At 37.5% G+C, this 24,150-nt stretch overlaps 1 protein-coding gene and 1 long non-coding RNA gene across 14 annotated transcripts in view; both read right to left on the reverse strand.

Moving 5' to 3' along the window:
* The window catches only part of SUGCT (succinyl-CoA:glutarate-CoA transferase), an 861,197-nt gene that overhangs the window by 590,101 nt on the left and 246,946 nt on the right, over nucleotides 1-24,150 (reverse strand). The window lies entirely within an intron of this gene.
* Nucleotides 11,640-24,150, reverse strand: part of LOC139182612 (uncharacterized) — a 63,584-nt gene continuing 51,073 nt past the window's right edge. Inside the window, exon 2 of the long non-coding RNA XR_011566124.1 lies at nucleotides 11,640-13,768. This is a non-coding gene — a long non-coding RNA (uncharacterized lncRNA). The remainder of the gene's footprint in view (nucleotides 13,769-24,150) is intronic.

A 24,150-nucleotide genomic window follows, 5' to 3' on the forward strand; every position in this document is an offset into this window, starting at 1 on the left:
ATACTTGATATTTCTATGACCTCTGCCAACAGGTCATATTAGCTAGAAGGTCAAGGGTAACAGGAGATTCTATTTTATTTTAGAGTTTATTTCTCTGTTTGAATAATTAATTTATTTTACTTCCTCTGGGATTCATACTCTGCAAATAAAGGTGGGAGCTAGTTAAGAATTTCTAGGCATAATTGAATATGCTGTAAATAATTTATTACTGCCTATGTTCTCAAACACTAAAATTCTTCATCCCAGTGAATTCTTCATCCCAGTGACATTAAATATGTTTAATTTCCACTCCACCTCAAACCCTCCTGAAGAAGCAGCACCATACATGGTGTGACTGACTGTTCCTCGTCCCTAGTTGACTAGAATTATGCAGATATCACTCACAAGCCAGCCAATAGATTCACCAAGCAGGAATCAATTACATCAGCTTAAAAATTCAAAAGCCACGTGGAAGTGCAGCTGGAATAACCATATCAGGCTTAAGTTAAGTAAGAAAGCCTCAGAAAGACTAAAACGTAGACAAAAGACTAGACTAGTCATTACTTTCCCAACAAAGGTTTGTCTAGTCAAAGCTATGGTTTTTCCAGTAGTCGTGTATGGATATGAGAGTTGGACTATAAAGAAGGCTGAGCACTGAAGAATTGATGCTTTTGAACTGTGGTGTTGGAGAAGACTCTTGAGAGTCCCTTGGACTGCAAGGAGATCCAACCAGTGCATCCTGAAGGAAATCAGTCCTGAACATTCACTGGAAGGACTGATGCTGAAGCTGAAACTCCAGAACTGACTCACTAGAAAAGACCCTGATGCTGAAAAAGATTGAAGGCAGGAGGACAAACGGACAATAGAGGATGAGTTGGTTGGATGGCATCACTGACTCGATGGACATGAGTTTGAGTAAACTCCAGGAGTTGGTGATGGACAGGGAAGCCTGGCGTGCTGCCGTCCATGGGATCGCAAAGAGTCAGACCTAACTGACTGAACTGATACAAAAGAAAAAGACAGGGCCCAAGTAACTGCCATGTGCCTGATGGCATGCATCTTGATTCTCATAAAATGACACTACACTTGTGTTTCTGCAAAATTTCTGTAGCTTTAGAACAGCCTCCTCTTACCACCCCCATCCTTTTTTTTTTTTTTTTTCTTTTTTTTTCCTTTATTTTTAATTGAAGGATAATTGTTTTACAATATTGTGCTGGTTGCTGCCATACATCAACATGAATCAGCCATGGGTATACATATGTGCCCTCCCTCTTGAATCTCCCACCCCTCTAGGTTGTCACAGAGCCCTGGTTTGAGCTCCCTGAGTCATACAACAAATTCTCACTGGCTATCAATTTTTTGTATGAAAGTGTATATGTTTCCATGCTACTCTCTCCATTCATCCCACCCACTCCTTCACCCCACCCCCATGTCCACAAGTCTGTTCTCTGTGTCTGCATCTCCATTTCTGCCCTGCAAATAGGTTCTTCAGTATTATCTTTCCAGATTTCAGACACGACTGAGCGACTGATCTGATCTGATATACATTAATAAATAATATTTGTTTTTCTCTTTATGACTTACTTCAATCTGTATAATAGGCTCTAGGGACATCCACATCATTAGAACTGATTCAAATGCACTCCTTTTTATGGCTCAGTGATATTCCTTTTATATATGTACCACAGCTTCTTTATCCATTACCTCTCCATGGACATACAGGTTGCTTTCATGTCCTAGGTATTGTAAATACTGCTGCAATGAACAGTGGAGTACATGTGTGTTTTTCAATTACGGTTCTCTCAGGGTATATGCCCAATAGTGGAATTGTTGGGTCATATGTAAGACCAGAAACTAAATAAAACTCTTAGAGGAAAACAAAGGCAGAACATGCTATAACATAAATCACAGCAAGATCCTTTATGACCCACCTCCTAGAGTATTGGATATATACAATATTTTATATTGGATATAAAAACAGAAATAAACAAGTACAAGCTAATTAAACTTAAAAGCTTTTGCATAGCCAAGGAAACTATAAGCAAGGTGAAAAAACAACCCTCAAGATGGGAAAAGATTATAGCAAATGAAACAACTGACAAAAGATTAATTTCCAAAATATAAAAACAGCTCATACAACTCAATACCAGAAAAACAAAAAACCCAATCAATAAATGGGCAGAAGACCTAAACAGGCATTTTTCCAAAAAAGACATACAGGCAGCTAATAAACACATGAAAAGATGCTCAACATCGCTCATTATTAGAGAAATGCAAATCAAAACTACAATGAGATATATCACCTCACACCAGTTAGAATAACCATCATCAAAACACCATCCCTGTTTATCAGTTAGTTTGACTGCATTTCTACTCTATAGAACCAAAAAGATTTAATCCTAGATCTTTTAAACTGTGCTATATGATGCAAGTTCAGGGTCAGTATATGACTAGAGTTTTCTTGCATAGTGGAGTTTGAGGGAAACAGTGAACAAGAATGCCCAGTCCAGGGATTTCCCTGGAGGTCCAGTGGTTGGGAGTTCACCTTCCAATGCAGGGGGTTCAGGTTCAATCCCTGATTAGGGACCTAAGATTCCACATGCCCTGGAGGCCAAAAAATCAAAACATAAAACAGAAGCAATATTGTAACAAATTCAATAAAGACTTTAAAAAAAAAATGAAGGCTGGGTCTATATCTTGTAGACTTATAATCTATTTGCTTTGCACAAGGCCTGACATATTAGGAGGACCTTAAGAGTCGGACATGACTGAGCAACTGAACTGAACTGATACTTATTTGAAAAAAATTTTTTCTTAAAACTGAAGATTTTAAGCCAGCATTTCCCAAATTAGTTTCACAAAACCCTCCATACTATGGAGTATGTTAATAACAATCTTCCCTCTCTTTTTCTCTCTCTGCACGACACACACAAAACTTCTCTGCATTCAAATAAGTTTGGGAAATGAAAGTTCAACAGCTTTTTTATCCTACTTTTCAAAATCCTTAAAGTACTAGAATATTTATGAAACTCCAAAAGGGACCTGGAATTAAAAAAAAAAAGTTTCCAAATTAGTTTGATGATGAAATATTTTTTGGTAAGAATACCAATTAATTCCTCACAGAAGACTGTTCCACAGAAAAGTTTGAAGAAAGCAGGGCAAACTGATTGACCTATATAGGAGCAAGAACCCTGCTGACATCCAGAAGAATCTATAGAGTGTGATCTTTCATTTTCTTCAGTGTTAGTATCACTAACACTGCTTTATTAACTGCTTTATTTAAAACCTGATTTAATATTATCCCCTCAAAAATAAACTATGTTTTGCAATTTTATACAAGGCTCTAAATTAAAGTTTTGACTAAACACCAAGAGAATGCCAATTTATTTTACCTTAATCTATATTTTCCATCTAACAAAGCTCTATTTTTTTAAAATATGATAGCTAATCAAACCAGTCCATCCTAAAGGAAATCAGTCCTGAATATTCATTGGAAGGACTGATGCTGAAGCTGAAACTCCAATACTTTGGCCACCTGATGCGAAGAATTGACTCACTAGAAAAGACCCTGATGCTGGGAAAGATTGAAGGGAGGAGGAGAAGGGGATGGCAGAGTATGAGATGGTTGGATGGCATCACCGACTCAATGGACATGAGTTTGAGTAAACTCCAGGAGTTGGTGATGGACAGGGAAGCCTGGCGTGCTGCAGTCCGTGCGGTTGCAAAGAGTCGGACACAATTGAGTGACTGAACTGAACTGAATCATTTAGATAGGGTGTTTTTTTAAAAAAAAATGATCAAGAAATCTTATTTATCAGTTGTTCTGAGCAAAGAATGACATTTGCAAAGACCAAATAATTTAAGTTCTTCAGGAACTTCTCTCTACACACTGTTAAATTAATAATCAGTTTTTAATTACCTAACTGTATATGACAAACTATTTTGCTCTCAGATAGTTGTCCCTCTCTGTTTCCATTCCCTACCATTCATTAATTTCTCCCTTTTATGCCTGGATGACTCCCATTCAGCACTTCATGAAAACTACTCTCAAATGACATCTTAATCACAATATTTTTTTCTCAAAGTCTTCACTTTTTAAAAAATTTTTACATTTTTGCCATACTGTTCAGCATGCAGGATCCTAGTTGCACAAAATGTTCCCCAACCAGGAATGGAACCAGAGTCCCCTGGAGTGGAAGCACAGAGTCTTAACCACTGGACCCTACGGAAGTCCCCTCAAAGTCCTCACTTTTGTTTGATCTCCTTGCCTCACCCCCAACCACATACTCCTGTTTTACCCTGGAGAGAAACTATACAGTCTTATTTCCTTCCAATCCCAATTCCTCTTACTCTGTGGGATTCCTGTGCCTTTCTCCTCAGTCACCCTCTCCTTCTTCTCCTTCAACTCTGTGACCTAACTCACTCCCAGATATTCAACCATGACTTCTACAGGAATCCTCTCTGTAACACTGACCCACTTCCAAACTCGTCCTGCTGCTGCTAAGTCGCTTCAGTCATGTCCGACTCTGTGCGACCCCAGAGACGGCAGCCCACCAGGCTCCCATGTTCTTGGGATTCTCCAGGCAAGAACACTGGAGTGGGTTGCCATTTCCTTCTCCAATGCATGAAAGTGAAAAGTGAAAGTGAAGTCGCTCAGTCATGTCCGACTCCTAGCGACCCCATGGACTGCAGCCTACCAGGCTCCTCCATCCATGGGATTTTCCAGGCAAGAGTACTGGAATGGGGTGCCATTGCCTTCTCCAAAACTCGTCCTAAATTTTTCAAAGTTGGTAACACCATCATAAAGTTGGAAAACATAAAAGGCTACTCTATCAGTTAAAGTGTAAATAAGAAAGATCTATTTCATGAGAAAAGATAGGAGAAAAAAAGACTTTTCTGAATAATGTGAACCATGGTTTTTCCCTGCTGCTGCTGCTAAGTCACCTCAGTCATGTCCAACTCTGTGCAACCACATAGATGGCAGCCCACCAGGCTCCTCTGTCCCTGGGATTCTCCAGGCAAGAACACTGGAGTGGGTTGCCATTTCCTTCTCCAATGCATGAAAGTAAAAAGTGAAAGTGAAGTTGCTCAGTCATGTCCGACTCTTAGCGACCCCATGGATCTACTGGGCCCCTCCGTCCATGGAATTCTCCAGGCAAGAATACTGGAGTGGGTTGCCATTTACTTCTCCCAGTTTTTCCCTAAAGTAGTTCAAATCTATGGGTAGGGTCTGAATAGCAAAAGCCAAAAAATGGCCCCTGCTTTCCATTAGGTCCCTTAGGATGCTATGCAAGAAGTAAATACAAACCCAACTTAGAAGGACTTCCTCAAGTTAAATTGAAAGGGATTTACACTGAGCTAGTCCAATTATCTTTGAGTCTACAATCCAACATACACAATATACAAGAAAATAAGTTTCCATGAGCAGGAGTTGGCAGAAACAATAAAGACCAGAATCAGAATCACAAGATATTCAACTAATGGTGTTTCTAGATAAAAAATATAAAATAATCATGGCTAAAATAAGTTTTGAATGAGGGATAGATTCAAACATGAAAAAAAGTATAACTTACTCTCAAAAAAGGGTACACCTTTTAAAGACCAAGGTATAGTTTTTAAAAGTAAAAATATTATTAAAATTCAAAACTCAATGAACAGATTACGGGCTCCCCGGGTGGTGCTAGTGGTAAAGAATCTACTTGCCAACGCTGGAAAAGTAAGAGACATGGGTTCAATCCCTGCGTCAGAAAGATCTCCTGGAGGAGGAGATGGCAACCTACTCCGGTTTTCTTGCCAGAGAATCTCAGGGACAAAGGCTATAGTCCATATGGTTACAAAGAGTCAGACACAACTAAGGCAACTTTGTATGCACAGGCAGGTTACAGAGCTTATCTGAAATCTGAAAGGAGCATTGTTGCCTGGAATAGAGGTTTTTAAAAACTAGTTAGAATTAAGCATATAGAGAAGAGATCAAAAATATAAAAGTGATAGCAAGAGACCAGGAGGTTAAAATTAAAACATCCAAATGGAGTTATAGGTACAAAGAATAGAGAAAATGTGGGAAAAGCTATATATGAAAAAATAATGTCTGAGAAATATCCAGAATTAATTCTGTAAACTCAATGGATCACAAATGTGATAAATAAGAAAAAATTTACATCTAAATAAACCAGAATAAAACTGAAGGATATCAAAAAAAAAAAAAGTAAGGATATTAAAATCATCCAAGAGGTTATCTGTCATTTTTAACAACGTCATTTATGCTGGTAGCAGAAACCTCTAGAGCAATAATAGAAGTCAGGGGATAGTGCTAAGATACAGAAACTATGTCAACATAGGATTTCATACCTAACTGAAATATTCTTAAAGAATAATCTTGAAATAATGTCATTTTCAGACTAATAAACTCAGACAGTTTATTACCACCAGATCCTCACCAAAGCAATTTATTTAAAAATATGCTTTATAAAGACGAAAACTAAAACCTAGAAAGAATGAGATACAAAAGGGAATAGTGAGACAAAAAAATATATATGCGTGAATCTAAAACACTATTATAAAACACTATTAATATATATGAGTGAGTCTGACACACTATTATTTATTAATTATAAAGCACTATTATTAATAATAATAATTAATAAAGCAGTGTTAGGGATGAATCACTAAGATCTCATTAGGTGGGATGTCAGATGACATCAACAAGATGGCAGAATAGGAAGCCCCAGACCCTCTTCCCCCAACAACAATGTATAGACCAATTCCCCTTGTAAGAAATCCAGAAAATGGTTAAGAGGCTCCTGAATCCCAGGTCCCCAGGTGAGTGTGAAACCAGCCACATCAAAGCCAATAAGAAAATTTGTGCCACTCATTTTCTACACCCCTCCCCCCATTGCATCATTATTGGGAAAAATCTCCCAGCTGCTGGCTTCCTGCTGCTACTGCTGCTGCTGCTAAGTCGCTTCAGTCATGTTCGACTCTGTGCGACCCCATAGATGGCAGCCCACCAGGCTCCCCTGTCCCTGGGATTCTCCAGGCAAGAACACTGGAGTGGGTTGCCATTTCCTTCTCCAATGCATGAAAGTGAAAAGTGAAAGTGAAGTCACTCAGTCATGTCCGACTCTTAGCGACCTCATGGACTGCAGCCTACCAGCCTCCTCCATCCATGGGATTTTCCCGGCAAAAGTATTAGAGTGGGGTGCCATTGCCTTCCTGCCAGAGAGCAAAAAAGAAGACCAAAATGTACATCCAATGTGTAGGATTTTCAAGAGGCTGCCTAAGGGACAAGGTTTCCATCTCACTTGTCTCAGAGATACAGTATACAGTATCAGGATATAGTATACTCTGAGGGACGCTGAGGGAAAAAAAGAGAGAGAGAGAGAAAGCTGGGTGATGTGCTATTTGGGTTAGCCAAAAAGTTTGTTCTGGTTTTTCAACAAGATGTTACAGAAAAACCTGAATGAACTTTTTGGTTAACCCAATACTATTCCACAAGATCCACAGGACAGCAAGCAGAAGTCCCTGTCTATTCATTCCAGTTTTTGGATCATCTCTGTGTCTGATTCAGTTGATTATTTTTTATCTTTCTTATCAGTTATTTTTTCCAGCTTTTTCACATATCTACAAATGTATCCACTAAACATTATACAGCTTACATTTCAAAAGCTCTGGATTATGTTAATTTCCTATAAAATTTTGCAATGTTTCTGTTGAGTTTTGACAGGCACACTGAATTACTTGAAAGCTCGCCTTGATCTCATCAAGAATTGGCTTTGTTAAGGTTGGTCTATTTCAGTACTGTCCTTACTCCTAGACTTGGGTCCTTATTCAGAGGGTGTGCTTTTTCCAGGTTCCCAAGATAATAATAAAATCAGTGACAAGGCCGCTTTTAGCAGAGCATATTATAATTTATAAAGAATTTCATAGATTTTATTTTTTCAAATAGGTACTCTTATGAAGAAAATCAAAAGAACATTCAGCACATGCCACAAAACATCCAAAAGTTAATAAGTTATTGTTTGTCCCAGAATATTTATTCAAGCCACCAACATTCATTCATTCAGTACCTGTCTAACATTCACCTATCATAATTTCTGAATACTATATTAGGCATGGGGAGACAAATATGAATAATATACTCTCAAAAGTCCAACATAAAAGCTTATGATCTTGTGGATAAAGGGAGAAACGAGAGGGCTAACAGAACTGAAATGTCTTCTGTCTTTCCGGAGTTCAAATTATTAAATGGTCTTATTGACACGTGGAGCAGCATTCTAAAACCAAAATGTGAATAAAGCCATAGGCACTCATCGTATCAATTAAAAATTGATTTTGGAACAGCAAAGACAAAAACAACAACAACAAAAAAAAGTCTTTAGAAAATGCCATAGCTAAAAGAAGATGTTTACTAACCATGAGTAAGTTTTAAAGTAGCTAATAACAATAGATACTAACCAGGAGGGAAGGCCACCAATGATCTTTGAATCTAGTCAGGACAGTCAGTGAAATTTGTCTTATACTCTGAATATCCTGCGTCTGAGATGTACCCGGCTCACTTGCAAACACAGGAAAGCACAATATTCCCTATGCTGCATTCCTTAAAAATACTAAATACCCACCTTGTTGTCCTGCTCGGGGAATCTGTTTCTGCCTCAATTTCTCTACTAAGTACCCCTTTTATCTTTCAGACTAGAATATTATCCTAAATTGAGAGTGACTTTGATAGGACTCTGAGAACCTACTAACCTAGTAAGTTTTCTAAGCACTTTTGCAAGGGATAGAATTTTCTCCCTGTAACAGATATCACGCTTCAAAGAGCCTGATCACTTGGGATTTTAGTGAAGACTACTCTTTACTGTTTACTACTCATGACAGACTCTATGCTAAATTCATTTCATAGAGTCGGTGATGCCATCCAACCATCTCATCCTCTGTTGCCCCTTCTCCTCCTGCCCTCAATATTTCCCAGCATCAGGGTCTTTTCTAATGAGTCAGCTCTTCGCATCAGGTGGCCAAAGTATTAGAGTTTCAGCTTCAACATCAGTCCTTCCAATGAACACCCAGGACTGATCTCCTTTAGGATGGACTGGTTGGATTTCCTTGCAGTCTAAGGGACTCTCAAGAGTCTTATCCAACACCACAGTTCAAAGGCATCAGTTCTTCAGTGCTCAGCCTTCTTTATAGTCCAACTCTCACATCCATACATGACCACTGGAAAAACCATAGCTTTGACTAGATGGACTTCTGTTGGCAAAGTAATGTCTCTGCTTTTTAATAAGCTGTCTAGGTTGGTCATAACCTTTGGCTGCAATCACCATCTGCAGTGATTTTGGAGCCCAGGAAAATAAAGTCAGCCACTGTTTCCACTGTTTCCCCATCTAGTTGTCATGAAGTGATGGGACCAGATGCCATGATCTTAGTTTTCTGAATGTTGAGCTTTAAGCCAACTTTTTCACTCTCCTCTTTCACTTTCATCAAGAGGCTCTTTAGTTCTTCTTCACTTTCTGCCATAAGGGTGGTGTCATCTGCATATCTGAGGTTATTAATATTTCTCCCAGCAATCTTGATTCCAGCTTGTGCTTATTTCAGGCCAGCATTTCTCATGATGCACTCTGCATATTAGTTAAATAAGCAGGGTGACAATATTCAGCCTTGATGTACTCCTTTTCTTATTTGGAACCAGTCTGTTGTTCCATGTCCAGTTCTAACTGTTGCTTCCTGACCTGCATATAGGTTTCTCAAGAGGGAGGTCAGGTGGCTTGGTATTCCCATCTCCTTCAGAATTTTACACAGTTTATTGTGATCCACATAGTCAAAGGCTTTGGCATAGTCAATAAAGCAGAAATAGATGTTTTTCTGAAACTCCTTTGCTTTTTCAATGATCCAGCGGATGTTGGCAATTTGATCTCTGGTTCCTCTGCCTTTTCTAAAACCAGCTTGAACATCTGGAAGTTCACAGTTAATGTATTGCTGAAGCCTGGCTTGGAGAATTTTGAGCATTACTTTACTAGCCTGTGAGATGAGTGCAGTTGTGTGGTAGTTTGAGCATTCTTTGGCATTGCCTTTCTTGGGACTGGAATGAAAACTGCCCTTTTCCAGTCCTGTGGCCCACTGCTGAATTTTCCAAATTTGCTGACATATTGAGTGCAGCACTTTCACAGCATCATGTTTTAGGATTTGAAATAGCTCAACTGGAATTCCATCACCTCCACTAACTTTGTTCGTAGTGATGCTTCCTAAGGCCCACTTAACTTCACATTCCAGGATGTCTGGCTCTAGGTGAGTCTGAGTGATCACATCACTGTGATTATCTGGGTCATGAAGATCTTTTTTGTACAGTTCTTCTGTGTATTCTTGTCACCTCTTCTTAATGTCTTCTGCTTCTGTTAGGTCCATACCATTTCTGTCCTTTATTAAGCCCATCTTTGCATGAAGTGTTCCCTTGGTTTCTCTAATTTTCTTGAAGAAATATCTAGTCTTTCCCATTCTATTGTTTTCCTCTATTTCTTTGCACTGATTGCTGAGGAAGGCTTTCTTATCTCTCCTTGCTATTCTTTATAACTCTGCATTCAAATGGGTATATCTTTCCTTTTCTCCTTTGCTTTTCACTTCTCTTCTTTTCACAGCCCACTGCTGAGATATTTACCTGATGCTTACCTTTCTGGTTCAACCTGACATCCTTAGATAATATTGCATGCTACATGTGTGCTAACTCACTTGAGCGGTGTCCGAGTCTTTGTGACCTCATGGATTTACCCCGCCAGGCTTCTCTGACCATGGAATTTTCCAGGCAAGAATGCTGGAGTGGGTTGCCATGCCCTCCTCCAGGGGATCCTCCCAACTCCGGGATCAAACCCATCTATCTTATGTTTCCTCCATTGGCAGGTGTTTTCTTTACCACTAGTACCACATGGAAAGCCCTTAGATAATATTTGTTTGTTTGCTAAGTTGCTTCAGTCGTGTCCGACTCTGCGTGACCCCATAGACGGCAGCCCACCAGGCTACCCCGTCCCTGGGACTCTCCAGGCAAGAACACTGGAGTGGGTTGCCACTTCTTTCTCCAATGCATGAAAGTGAAAAGTGAAAGGGAAGTCGCTCAGTTGTGTCCGACTCTTAGCGACCCCATGGACTGCAGCCTACCAGGCTCCTTCATCCATGGGATTTTCCAGGCAAGAGTACTGGAGTGGGGTGCCATTGCCTTCTCCAGATAATATTACCTGACCATAACTGAGATCATAAGATGCCTTAGAATGTATGGGTCAGCCTCTGCCACCAGATAAGGGTCCCCAGAACCAGCCTTATCCAATCTTTTCTTTCAGCTATATGCTGAATGTCATACACATATGCAGACTACACTTTGTAGGGCCCCAGTACCACCACTCCTAAATAATAAAAGCTTAAATTCTGTCCTGATCCAGTGTCATTTCTCACCCCTGAATGTTGTCTTTGATACAAGAGACCAGAATTCTGCTACTAACTTACTATATGGCCTTAGGCAATCACTTCAACTTGTCAGGTCATAGATCCCTGACAAACAAATTTAGGGTGTTAGACTGATCCCTTCCAGCTATTAAATTCTGTGATTTTAAGATCAAACACGAAATCCTGATAGGAGGATTACAATAAAACAGTGAAAAAGAAAGAAAATGGTCTGGTCGAGAAGATTTTGCTTATTTTATTATGAGTGTTTGGGACTAGCTTATATATGTTTACATGCACTTCGAGACATTTAAAACAAGAAAATTTTATAAGGTAAGAAACAAGAAAGCCCTCACACACAAGATATTTAAAATGTGGCTCCAGAGTTCACAACACCCTCATCATGTATAAATAGAACATAGCATTTACAACCACTTTCTCTGCAATATATTTCTTTTGGCTGAGAGGTAATGTCAACTACATGAATTCTGGAGAACACTAACCTTTGTTCTTTATGTTCCTGAGTAAAGTAATGCTACTTTGTTAAGACATAGTGTCCTTAGGCACTCAATCTGATTATGTGTGGGGTTTTTTTTTTTTTTTTTTGGTAAATAATTATAATGGCCTCATTCATCAAGCACTCAGTATTGGGTCTGACTCTTTGCATGGTAATTTACATTCAAAATATTCTTTCAACAAGCCTGCAAAATATGTATGACTATTCCCACTTTACTTATAAGAAAAATCAGGTCTCAGAGAGTACAACAGCTTTGCTGAACACAAATAAGAAACCAAGACAAGAACCCAAGATTATTTGGCTCTGCTTTGCCACTCTTCTCAAACTAACTTAAATCTTCTTGCTATTTAAATAATAATAATAGTAAAATTTATTGAATTCTTATTATGTAATGACTCTTGTAAGCCTCCCAGCAACCTTTTTAGCTAGATACTACTATTATATTATCTCCATTTTACCAGGATGAAAGCTGAAGCATAGATAGGTAATCTGTCAACAGGTACACAGCTTCAAAACATCAATGCTCTCAACCCCCTTCTTGAAAATTGCCTACAATGTGCTAGAAGCTCTAGGTCTAGAGGAAAAGTACTCATTTCTTCTCAAGATTCACAAATTGATAGGTAAGATGATTAGATCGACAAGACATTCATTATAGTCTCAAATCACAAAATTCTTCCATATTTACTACTGTTCCACACATCTACACCTCTATCAAGTATGTATAAAAAGAAATTACCTTACAGGCTTGCAGATGTTCCCACACTCCTATAGCCTTGATTCCCTTCTCTATGAAAACTACATAGGCAAGTTTCTCTGATTATGCCATGAGGACAAGGAGGAAGAGGTGGATGATAACTATTTTTAATGTGTGTTTGACTTTTTATTGACGTATAGTTGATATACAATGTTTCAGGTATACAATAAAGTGATTCATACATATATGAAAGTGAAAGTCACTCAGTCATGTCTGACTCTTTATGACCCCGTGGACTATACAGTCCATGGAATTCTCTGGGCCAGAATACTGGAGTGGGTAGCCTTTCCCTTCTCCAGGGGATCTTCCCAACCCAGGAATCAAACTCAGGTCTCCCACGTTGCAGGTAGATTCTTTACCAGCTGAGCCACAAGGGATACACACACATATATATTGTTTTGTTGTTCAATCATTCAGTCATGTCCGACTCTTTGTGACCCCATGGACTGCAGCATCGCAGGTTCCTTGTTCTTCTCCATCTTCCATAGTTTGCTTGAACTCATGTCCATTGAGTCGGTGATGCCATCCAACCATCTTGTCCTCTGTTGTCCCCTTCTCCTCCAGCCTTCAATCTTTCCCAGGATCAGGGTCTTTTCCAATGAGTCGGTTTTTGCATCAGGTGGCCAAAGTACTAGAGCTTCAGCTTCAGCATCAGTCCTTCCAATGAATATTCAGGGTTGATTTCCTTTAGGTTTGACTGGTTTGATCTCCTTGCAGTTCAAGGGACTCTCAAGAGTCTTCTCCAACACCACAGTTCAAAAGCATTAATTCTTCAGCACTCAGCATTCTTTATGATCCAACTCTCACATCTGTACATGACTACTGGAAAAACCATAGATTTGACTATACAGACTTTTGTTGGCAAAGTACTGTCTCTGTTTTTTAATACACTGTCTAGGTTTGTTATAACTTTTCTTCCAAGGAGCAAGCATCTTTTAATTTCATAGCTGCAGTCACCATCCACAGTGATTTTGGAGCCCAAGAAAATAAAGTCTGTCACTGTTTCCATTGTTTCTCCATTTGCCATGAAATGATGGGACCAGATGCCATGATCTTCGTTTTTTGAATGTTGAGTTTTAAGCTGGCTTTTTCACTGTTCTCTAAAATAATGATACAAATGAATGTTTTTACAAAACAGAAATAGACATAAAGAACAAATTTATAGTTACAAAAGGGGAAAGGGTGAGAGGGTTAAATTTGGATTTGGGATTAACATTTCACACTACTATATATAAAATATATGAACAACAAGGACTTACTATATAACACAGAGAACTTTATTCAATATCTTGTAATAAACTTAATGGAAAAGAACATGAAAAAGAACATATACATATATATATATGTATATGTAAGTGATATCATGATATTTTTCTCTATCTGACTTACTTCACTTAGTAAGTAATAATAACTTCTAGGTCCATCTGTCTTGCTTCAAATAACATTATTTCATTCTTTTTTATGGCTTAGTAATATTCCATTGTATATGTACACAACATCTTTATTCACTCGTCTATTGATGGACATTTAGGTTACTTTCATGTCTTGGCTATTATAAATAGTGGTGCTATGAACATTGGGGTGCATATATCTTTTCAAATTAGAGCCACATACCCTGGAGTAGGGTTGCTGGATCATATGGTAACTCTATTTTAGCTTTTTAAGAAATTTCCATACTATTCTCCATAGCGTCTGCTGTTATTTGTTCAGTTGCTCAGTCTTGTCCAACTGTTTGTGACCCCATGGACTGCAGCACGCCAGGCTTCCCTGTCCTTCACCATATCCCAGAGTTTGCTCAAACGCATGTCCATTGAGTTGGTGATGCCATCCAACCATCTGGTCCTCTGCCGTCACCTTCTCCTCCTGCCTTCAATCTTTCCCAGCATCAGGGTCTTTTCCAGTGTGTCAGCTCTTCACATCAGATGGCCAAAGTAATGGAGCTTCAGCTTCAGCATCAATTTACATTTCCATAAGCAGTAAGGCTACCTTTCAATGATGATATCTTTTAAATTATTTCATGCTCAGTTATTTCTACCATTTGACACACTATCCCACCATGGCAGAGTACATTTTCAAATTTAATCAGAAAAATGATCTGTAAGGGATAGTGTTATTGATCACCTAAGACTTATTTTTCTTATTGAAGACATTATAAATAGTATGGTACCAGTCCAAGGAGAGACGCATAACAAATATTTTGTCAAAGAAATGAGATAAACTTCAAAATAGGGAGCAGAAATAATATATGGCCAGTTGTAAAATATGTTTTAAATATCATAAAATTTATGATAAACCTTAATTCCAAATAAACTGCTTGATGTTGTAAACATACACTGTGCTAGAGTGTTTAAATATATATACAAAGAATCAAATTCTCCATTGCAACATTAATTTTCCATTACCTTTTCAATAGTATCCTATGAAAACATACACATATAGAAGATGGATACTTTATGATAGCAACACATTGGAGCCAGTGTAATAAGGTTTATGTCAGTGTTTCCATTTAAGCTACTTTTTTTCAGTAGGTTAATGACTGAACTATAAAAATGCAGTTAAATGAAATCTGGCATATGTGTTCTTAGTAACATTTTAAAAAGTGAAAAAAACAGCAACTGTTGACCATTTAGAAGAAGTTTTTAATATTTTTTTTCAATTATTCTGAGGAGAAGGCACTGTAAAGTTCAAGCAAAGCTTTTAGCAGATTTATAAACATATTTTGAAAGTTTGTTTTTAAATAAATTTAGTCCTATTTTTTCTACAAAATAACCTGTGATTTTAGGCACTTTAACATGTACTTTTTTACCAGATATGACATGCATCAGCAGTGACATTAATATTTTTCTACAGTCACTAATCACAATATTTGGGAGTCTAAATATTCCTAGATGGGTAACATGAAAACGAGTAATAATGAAATTGAATATAAAATGATACTCCATTTACGATTTTATCTGGATTAACTATTGACAGAGTTGGAAATATTGCCAAGCCTCAAAGACATATCAGTTAAGGTGTCAGCTCTGTTGCTTGCTATTTTGTACCACCCAGGCAAGGTATCTAACTTCTTGGTGTCTCAGGCATCCCATTTTTAAAATGATAATAATAGTATCTATCTCATAGGATCCATTCATTAAAAAAATTGAGTACCTAGTGGTGCAAACAGCTATATACTAGACTTCTTAGAACCTGCTTTATTCAAACACAATTTAAAATCTTCTTAAATCATGGGAAGTTCTCAAAATAAGTACTAGTGATTCTTAATGATTATATGATTTAGAGAGGATGTTTGTTTCACTCTGGTTAGTTCTTTAAGATGGCAGGATGAAGAGCAATGAACCATCTTAAATCTCATTGATTATTTGGCTGTTACAGAATGTCTTCCTAGCATAAATGAGATGTTAGCAAATCTACCCAAAGCATCTGATGTTTAATATTTGCTGAACATCTACTTTATTTAAGAACAGGGCCAAAAATCATATTCAGTATAGACTGACTAGAGTATCTTGAAGAGATAACAATCACAAGTATGGGATTTTGAAAAGAATGAATTCTAGAGAAAGGAAAAAAATATGCTAATACAATACACAAGATGGCCAGGAATATGTTTGTCACAAGGGTTCCAAGAGCGTGGAAAGTAAGTCTGAATAAGAAACCAAAGTCCAAACTGTGAAAAGCCCAAGGAAGTGTTATATGTGATCAATGAAAGGTGTGTTGACAGTTTTTCCCAAGGTTTAAATTGTTACATGAGGTAATACATATGGTAACTTTTAGCATGGGGCCTGCCACATACTAACTACTAAAAAAATACCAGCAAATAAATAATTTATTTATTAAAATTTTAATTACACACCATTCTTAATACTAACAAAACACTGCCACATGAACCACACAACATATTTCTACTGCTCCTACTTGCCCTTATCATATTGTGTGTATATTGTATATTTAAGACTAAGTTAGATGCTTTTGAATACATTTTAACTGTATTCACTGACATCTAGGAATCAAACGAAAACATACAAAGAGTTCTTAGTTCCTCAGATCACCTAGACTTGGTCTTGATAAAGGAACAAATAACACAAGTGGTAGGTATTAGAATTCAAATATTAGACACTAGATCACCAAAACCTGGTCGAGATTTTAATATCTAAGGAAAAGACCTGGGGCAAGACTAAAGGCCCAAGCCTAGAAGAAAAAGCCCTTTTCTAACAACTATTCAGAAAGACCTGCCATATTCTGTGAATTAGTTGCAATTCAGAGCTAGTAAACAGTCTTAGGGATGGCGGCATGCCTTGGGGAATTCTCAAAGAAGCATTTCCTGACCTCCTTAGAAAGCAGAGTCATATCTACTGTTTGGCCCAGCACTAAGTCTCCAGTGCCCAGCAGACAGTAGGTAATCAGTAAATATTTGTTGAAGGACAGATGACAAAGCATATCAGCAGGCACAAGGCATTAGGGTCAATCATCCTTCCAGACTGGAGGCAGAGGAATGGTGAGCCTGAATTCTGGTAAAGTGTCCAGGCAGCTGATCTGGTCAAGATCGATAAAGGAAATACTGAAGCTACAGTCAGAAAAAAAAAAAAAAAAATGGCTTTAATCCTTTAACAGCTTCCAGGTTAAGGAAGCTGGGTTTTAATGAATAAACTTTACAGAGCTTGTGTAAACTCATGAGCAGGAGAGAGACCTGATCAAACCTCTTCTTTGAGGTTCAAGAGAGTATATACTGGAGTGGGGTAACTGGAAAGAGGAAAGGGTGTGCTTGTATAATGGTCCAGGCAAGCGAAAATAAGATAACAAAGTAGGGTTGTATCCATGAAAGTGGTGAAGCAAATCACAGCAGCACAAACAGCCAGTAAAAGAATTTCCCCCACTGTACTTAGAGAATTCAGATGAAACATACAGACATGATCCTTTTTTTTTTTTTTTTTCAATTTAACTGGAGTATAGTTGATTTCCAATGTTGTGTGTTTCAGGTATACAGCATAGTGATTCAGTTATATAAGTACATGAATTCATTATTTTTCAGATTATTTTCCCATATATGTTATTACAGGATAGTGAGTAGAGCTCCCTGTGCTATACAGTAGGTCCCTCTTGGTTATCTATTTTATATATGGTAGTGTGTGTGTGTGTGTGTGTGTGTGTGTGCATGTGCATGTGTGTATGTGTGTATACTAATCCCAAGCTCCTAATTTATCCCTTTCCTAGAATGCATTTCAATTGACTTATCTGTTCTCAACTGGGAAAGTGAAACACTGACCTTAGATTCAAAATCAGTTACTGTGGGCATCTGTCTGTCTTAATTGCCTTTTTTTTTTTTTAATGTTTTTATCCATCTAGTCAAGGCTATGGTTTTTCCTGTGGTCATGTATGGATGTAAGAGTTGGACTGTGAAGAAAGCTGAGCACCGAAGAATTGATGCTTTTGAACTGTGGTGTTGGAGAAGACTCTTGAGAGTCCCTTGGACTGCAAGGAGATCCAACCAGTCCATTCTGAAGGAGATCAGCCCTGGGTGTTCTTTGGAAGGAATGATGCTAAAGCTGAAACTCCAGTACTTTGGCCACCTCATGCAAAGAGTTGACTCATTGGAAAAGACTTTGATGTTGGGAGGGATTGGGGGCAGGAGGAGAAGGGGACGACAGAGGATGAGATGGCTGGATGGCATCACCGACTCAATGGACGTGAGTTTGTGTGAACCCCGGGAGATGGTGATGGACAGGGAGGCCTGGTGTGCTGCGATTCATGGGGTCGCAGAGTCGGACAAGACTGAGCGACTGAACTGAACTGAACTGAACTGAACTGTGGTAAAAGTCACATAATATAAAACATACTATTTTAACAATATTTAACTGTGCATTAAGTACATTCACATTACTGTACAACACTCACCATCATCTATCTCCTGAATTTCTCACCTTCCTAAACTGAAACTCTGTCCCCATTAAACACTAAGTCCCATTCCTCCCTCTCCCACTCCCGCCTGACCCCTGGCATCCACCAATGAACTTTATAAATCTATGAATTTGTTTACTCTAGTAGACTTGCATAAGTGGGATCCAACAGTATTTTTATGCACCTAAAGTATATATTGGATTGTACTTTTAAGGTTAACATAATGGATGTCCTACAGAGTGCACCTTCTTTTCTTTCCCTGTGCTCTACAGTAGGTTTTCACTATTTATCTATTTTATACATAGCAATGTATGTAAGATGTAATCTTTGGAAAAAGCAGTTGACATAATCTGTTGACTTTTATTCCTTCATTTTTCATCTCAAGAAACCTCAAGAAAGGTCTCAAGAAACCTTCATCACAGTTAGGAGCAGCAATTCACCCCATCTAGTTACCTACCCTGGAGAAAGCAATGGCACCCCACTCCAGTACTCTTGCCTGGAAAATCCCATGGATAGAGGAGCCTGGTAGGCTGCAGTCCATGGGATCGCTAGGAGTTGGACATGACTGAACGACTTCACTTTCACTTTTCACTCTCATGCATTGGAGAAGGAAATGGCAACCCACTCCAGTGTTCTTGCCTGGAGAATCCCAGGGACAGGGGAGCCTGGTGGGCTGCTGTCTCTGGGGTCACACAGAGTCGGACATGACTGAAGCGACTTAGCAGCAGCAGCAGTTACCCACCCACATAACTTCACAGAACACTATTATTTGTCAACAGAATACCCTTTCCCTACCCTCTTGATTTATTAACTCTTTCTCATGTTTCAAAATTCATCTCAGCATCTGATTTCCCTAAAGTTATTTGATCTCCCTGCAGACCATATATGCCCATAGCAGCCTTCTACAACTTTATCATGGTACCTGTGCTGTGCTGAGCCGCTGCATATGTCCAATTCATTGAGACCCTATGGACTGTAGCCCTCCAGGCTCCTCTGTCCATGGGGATTCTCCAGGCAAAAATACTGGAGTGGGTTGCCATGCCCTCCTCTAGGGGACCTTCCCAACCCAAGAATCAAACTGGGGTCTCCTGCATTATAGGAAGATTCTTTACCTTCTGAGCCACCAGAAAAGCCCAGGAATACTGGAACAGGTAGCCTATCCCTTCTCCAGGGGAATGTCCCTACCCAGGAATCAAACTGTGGTCTCCTGCATTGCAGGCTGATTCTTTACCTTCTGAGCCACCAGGGAAGCCCATGCTGCAAGAAGTATATGGAACAATAACTGGAAACTGATTAATGAAGCCACTGGCATGGAAATGGTATTAAATAATACAGCTCTTTCATTAACTCTTTTTGCACACTGCAGATTAAACAATGAAGCAGACCAGGCTACTCGTCCGAGATGACCACCAAAGTCAATGAGTAGACAGATCTAAGATCTCAGTCCCTCAACTCCTCTCCTTCCCCATATGCCTCTTGGCAGCAGACCTCAACAGTGGCTCCAGACTGTAAATTGACAAGGAGACATCCAAGCTCTTGAATCAATTCCTCCTTTCCTCCTACAGATATCAGAAAAGGAAAAATGTGAAGTGAGAGCTACCCAAAATACAAACTGAACTTAGTATATCTTTGAGGCCAGAAAAAAATCAGGGGAAAGTAGATCTTTACTGACTAAAAATTATAACTCTCCTCACTTCTCTTCAAATTCAGGCCAAAATTATATTTTCCCTTTCTGTAATAAATCAGGGGATTCATGAGTATATTGGGGATTCTGTCTATAGGCTTAGAGTTGGCTAGCAATATACAAAAGTGGATAATTAGGTAAACAAAAAAAAAATTAAATTCCTGCTATCAGATCTCTCTTTGCATTAGTTTTTAGTACCTTTGTCATCAGCCAAAGAAATTCAATCAACAAAATCCATGAAGAACTATCCATTTACGATATCCATTTGCAATAGTAAACATGAACTTTGCCTTCTGTTCCATGTAACAGGAACTCACTGCTCCATAAATGAACACATTCCTTTATGATTCTGCTGCATCTTATTACACCAAAAAACTTAGTTAACATACTTTACACTGATATTCTTCTTTAAAATTACATCTCTTGTCATAATAACTTCCAAATATGTTTCTAGCACTCTACTGTAGGCAGGGAGCAAGACAAAGAATAAAGCATTATTTCAAGACCCTGGTGAATATTAAAATTCTGGTTAGAAAAGTATTACACTTTATGGGTTCCAATACATAATAAGGCATTGTAATTTCTTTTCACTACCTCAGGGTTAAGTTATCCAACACTCAGAGAGCAAATGTAAAAATGTCCCTTCCTCTGTTTCACAAATGAGAAAATGAAAAAAGATGATGCTTTTCATTTAAAGAACCTCTTGGTTATTGACAGATAATATTTAATAATGCTGTCACTGCCTAACCAGATCACAGCTCACTTACTACAATCTGCTTGCTTATAACCCCTGTCCCTTAAGTGTCCTAGTCCTCTAGGACATGGTCCCCCTCTTAACCATAGTTGGGGGGAGTTAGAAAGTGACACTTGACCAGAACAGATCATCCAGAGGCCAGCCAGTGGCCTATGCCTGACCAAAACTTTCAACTGTTCCAATCTCATTAGTCTTCCAAACACATCATATTAGGAAAAGAAGAGAATGGACCACTTAAGAAGCTAGTAGTAAAAATATGCAATAAAAGTGAGTCAGGAACATGGCAAGGCAATAATACATGCACTCCAAAATAAGAATGGAGCTAAAACAATATTGAGTGGCTGGTAACATTCAAATGACTTTTGGGGAAAAGTACAAGAGCAATTCAATGGTGGAATAATAGTAGCTCATTTAGCAAAAGTACAATTAGATATCCATAGGTCAAAAAATAGAAAGAAAGAAACTCACACTTTATATAAAAATTAACTCAAAATGGATCACAGACTAAAATATAAAAACCAAACTTATAAAAAATAGCAGAACATAAACCTTTCAGATCTAGGACTTGGCACCAAAATTAGAATCTATAAAATATTGATAAAATTACCTCAAAATTAAAAGCTTTTGCTTTAAGAAAGACCCTGCTTAAAGAATAAAAAGGCATATTGGAAAAAAAAAAAAGAATAAAAAGGCAAACTAAAAAGTATGAGAAAACATTTGCAAACTACGTATCTAGCAAAGGCTTAGTATGCAGCATATATAAAGAACTCTCAAAAGTCAACAGTAAAAAAGAAAAAAAAAAGTTAATTCACACAATCCAACAAGAAAATGAGCAAAGGACATTACAGGAGATCTACATATGGCAAACAAACATATGAAAAGATGACCAACATCATTAGTGACTACAGAAGTGATAATTAAAATCACAATGCGTTATCTATCAGAAAAGCTAAACTTTTTAAATTGATGCTAACACCAAACGCTGGGAAGAAGGCAGGGATTCTAGGTCACTCATACCACTGTTTGTAGGAAAGTAAAATGATACAGTCACTCTGGAAAATAGTTTGGCCATTTCTTACAAAACCAGGCATACCATTACAAAACAACCTAACAACTGAACTTCTGGATATTTACCCCTAAGAAACAACACTCAAGTTCACAAAGAAATCTGTACAAATGCTTCTTATCAGCTTTACTGATAATAGCCAAAAACTAGAAGCAACACAAATGTCCTTCAATGGGTGAATGGTTTAAAAAGAATTGTGGTGTACTCACTCCATGGAATACTACTCAGAAATAAAAAGGAATAAAGTATAGATAGGTACAGTAACTTGAATCAATCACTAAGATATTATGTATAATGAAAAAGGCAATTCTGGAAGCTACATACTATATGATTCTATTTACATAAAATTCTTATAACACAGCATTGTAAAGCAATAATATTCCACACAAAAGCAAAATTTTTTTTAAATAAAATTATTGAAATGACAAAATGAAGATTAAAAAGTAAATATCATAATAGATATTTAGTCAAATATCTATTCAAAGTATCATTTAGTCAAAATGATATTTAGTCATATATTTTATACCCAGAAAATTCAAAAGACCCTAAAAATAAAGCTACTACAACTCAGGTTAATTTGATAAGGTGACTAGATATGCTATACACAGAACCAACATTTTATACCAAACAAGCACCATTCAGATATTAAAACAAAAAAAAACTTCTATTCACAAAAGGAAAAAAACCTATGTAGTTACAAATTTTACTCTTAAGTACAAAAGATTTGAACTAATAGGTAGGCAAATGATATCCTTAGAAAGATTTTATTATACTATAATAAAATCTATAAAATCCAAATACTATAAAAGTATACACTTTGAAAACAATCTGTTTGAATTAAAATAATTTTAAATTAGGTTGAATGTTTTGATATTCATATGGAAAATAAATGTATAAGAAGAGAAAAAATATGAAAATAGTTATATGCTCAGGACTTACTTAACCATCTATTAAAACTTACTAAAACATCATCTTAATTAAACAAAAAATACACAAATAATTTAGTGTAATGAAAGAGAGTCAGTAGTAGTTTCCAATATATATAAGAAGCTGATTAACACAGAATTTTATTCAGTTTAAAAAAAACCTATTCAAAATGTTGTCAAACTATCTATTTGTAAGCAAATTAAGTTGGACATTAGTTCTCATCATATAGAGAAACATATTTCATATGGACTAAAGGTAGAATTGTAGAAATAAAAATAGAATAAAATTTAGGAAAATAAATGTTAGGGAGACCTTTTAATCAGGGCCTTTTTAATCAAAGGTAGAAAACTCAAAAAGTCTAGAAGAAAAATCAGACACACTTGACTGTATAAAAAATAAAAACATATTTAAAGATGAAAAATGGATTGCAAAAATATTATTCACTGAAGAGGTTTTACATATTGATAAAGAAAATATAGGGGCTAATAAAAAGTATATGCATAGTAAAAGAAAATATCCAAGAAACATATAAAAAGAGAGTCAAATTCAGCAAGTGTGAGAGGGCTATTAAAATAGCATTTCTTGGAATATTACTCAGCCTTTAAAAAGAATGAAATAATGCAATTTGCAGCAATATGGGTGGAACCAGAGATTGTCATACTGAGTGAAGTAAGTCAGACAGAGAAGGAGAAATATTGTATGACATCCCTTAAATGTGAAATCTAAAAAGAAATCATACAAATGAGCTTACTTACAAAACAGAAAGAGATTCAAAGACTTAGACAACAAACTTATGGTTGCTAGGGGGAAGAATGGGGGAAAGGGATAGTTAGGGAATTTGGAATGGACATGTACACACTGATAAATTTAAAATGGATATAGTGGGAATTTGCTGTACATAGGACATAGGAAGCTTAAACACAGTGCTCTGTGACAACCTAGAGAGGTGGGATGGGAATCAGCCATGGGATGGGGTAGCTGGGACGTTCAAGAGGGAGAGGACATATGTATATTTATAGTTTATTTATGTTGATGTATGGCAGAAACCAACACAGTTGTAAACCAATTATTTGCAGTTAAAAAAAAATTTTTTTAATGGATAACCAACAAGGATAACCAACTGTATACCACAAGAAACTCTGCTCAATGTGGGAGC

The sequence above is a fragment of the Bos indicus genome, chromosome 4 (genome assembly GCF_029378745.1).
Source record: "Bos indicus isolate NIAB-ARS_2022 breed Sahiwal x Tharparkar chromosome 4, NIAB-ARS_B.indTharparkar_mat_pri_1.0, whole genome shotgun sequence".
Classification (NCBI taxonomy): Eukaryota; Metazoa; Chordata; class Mammalia; order Artiodactyla; family Bovidae; genus Bos; species Bos indicus.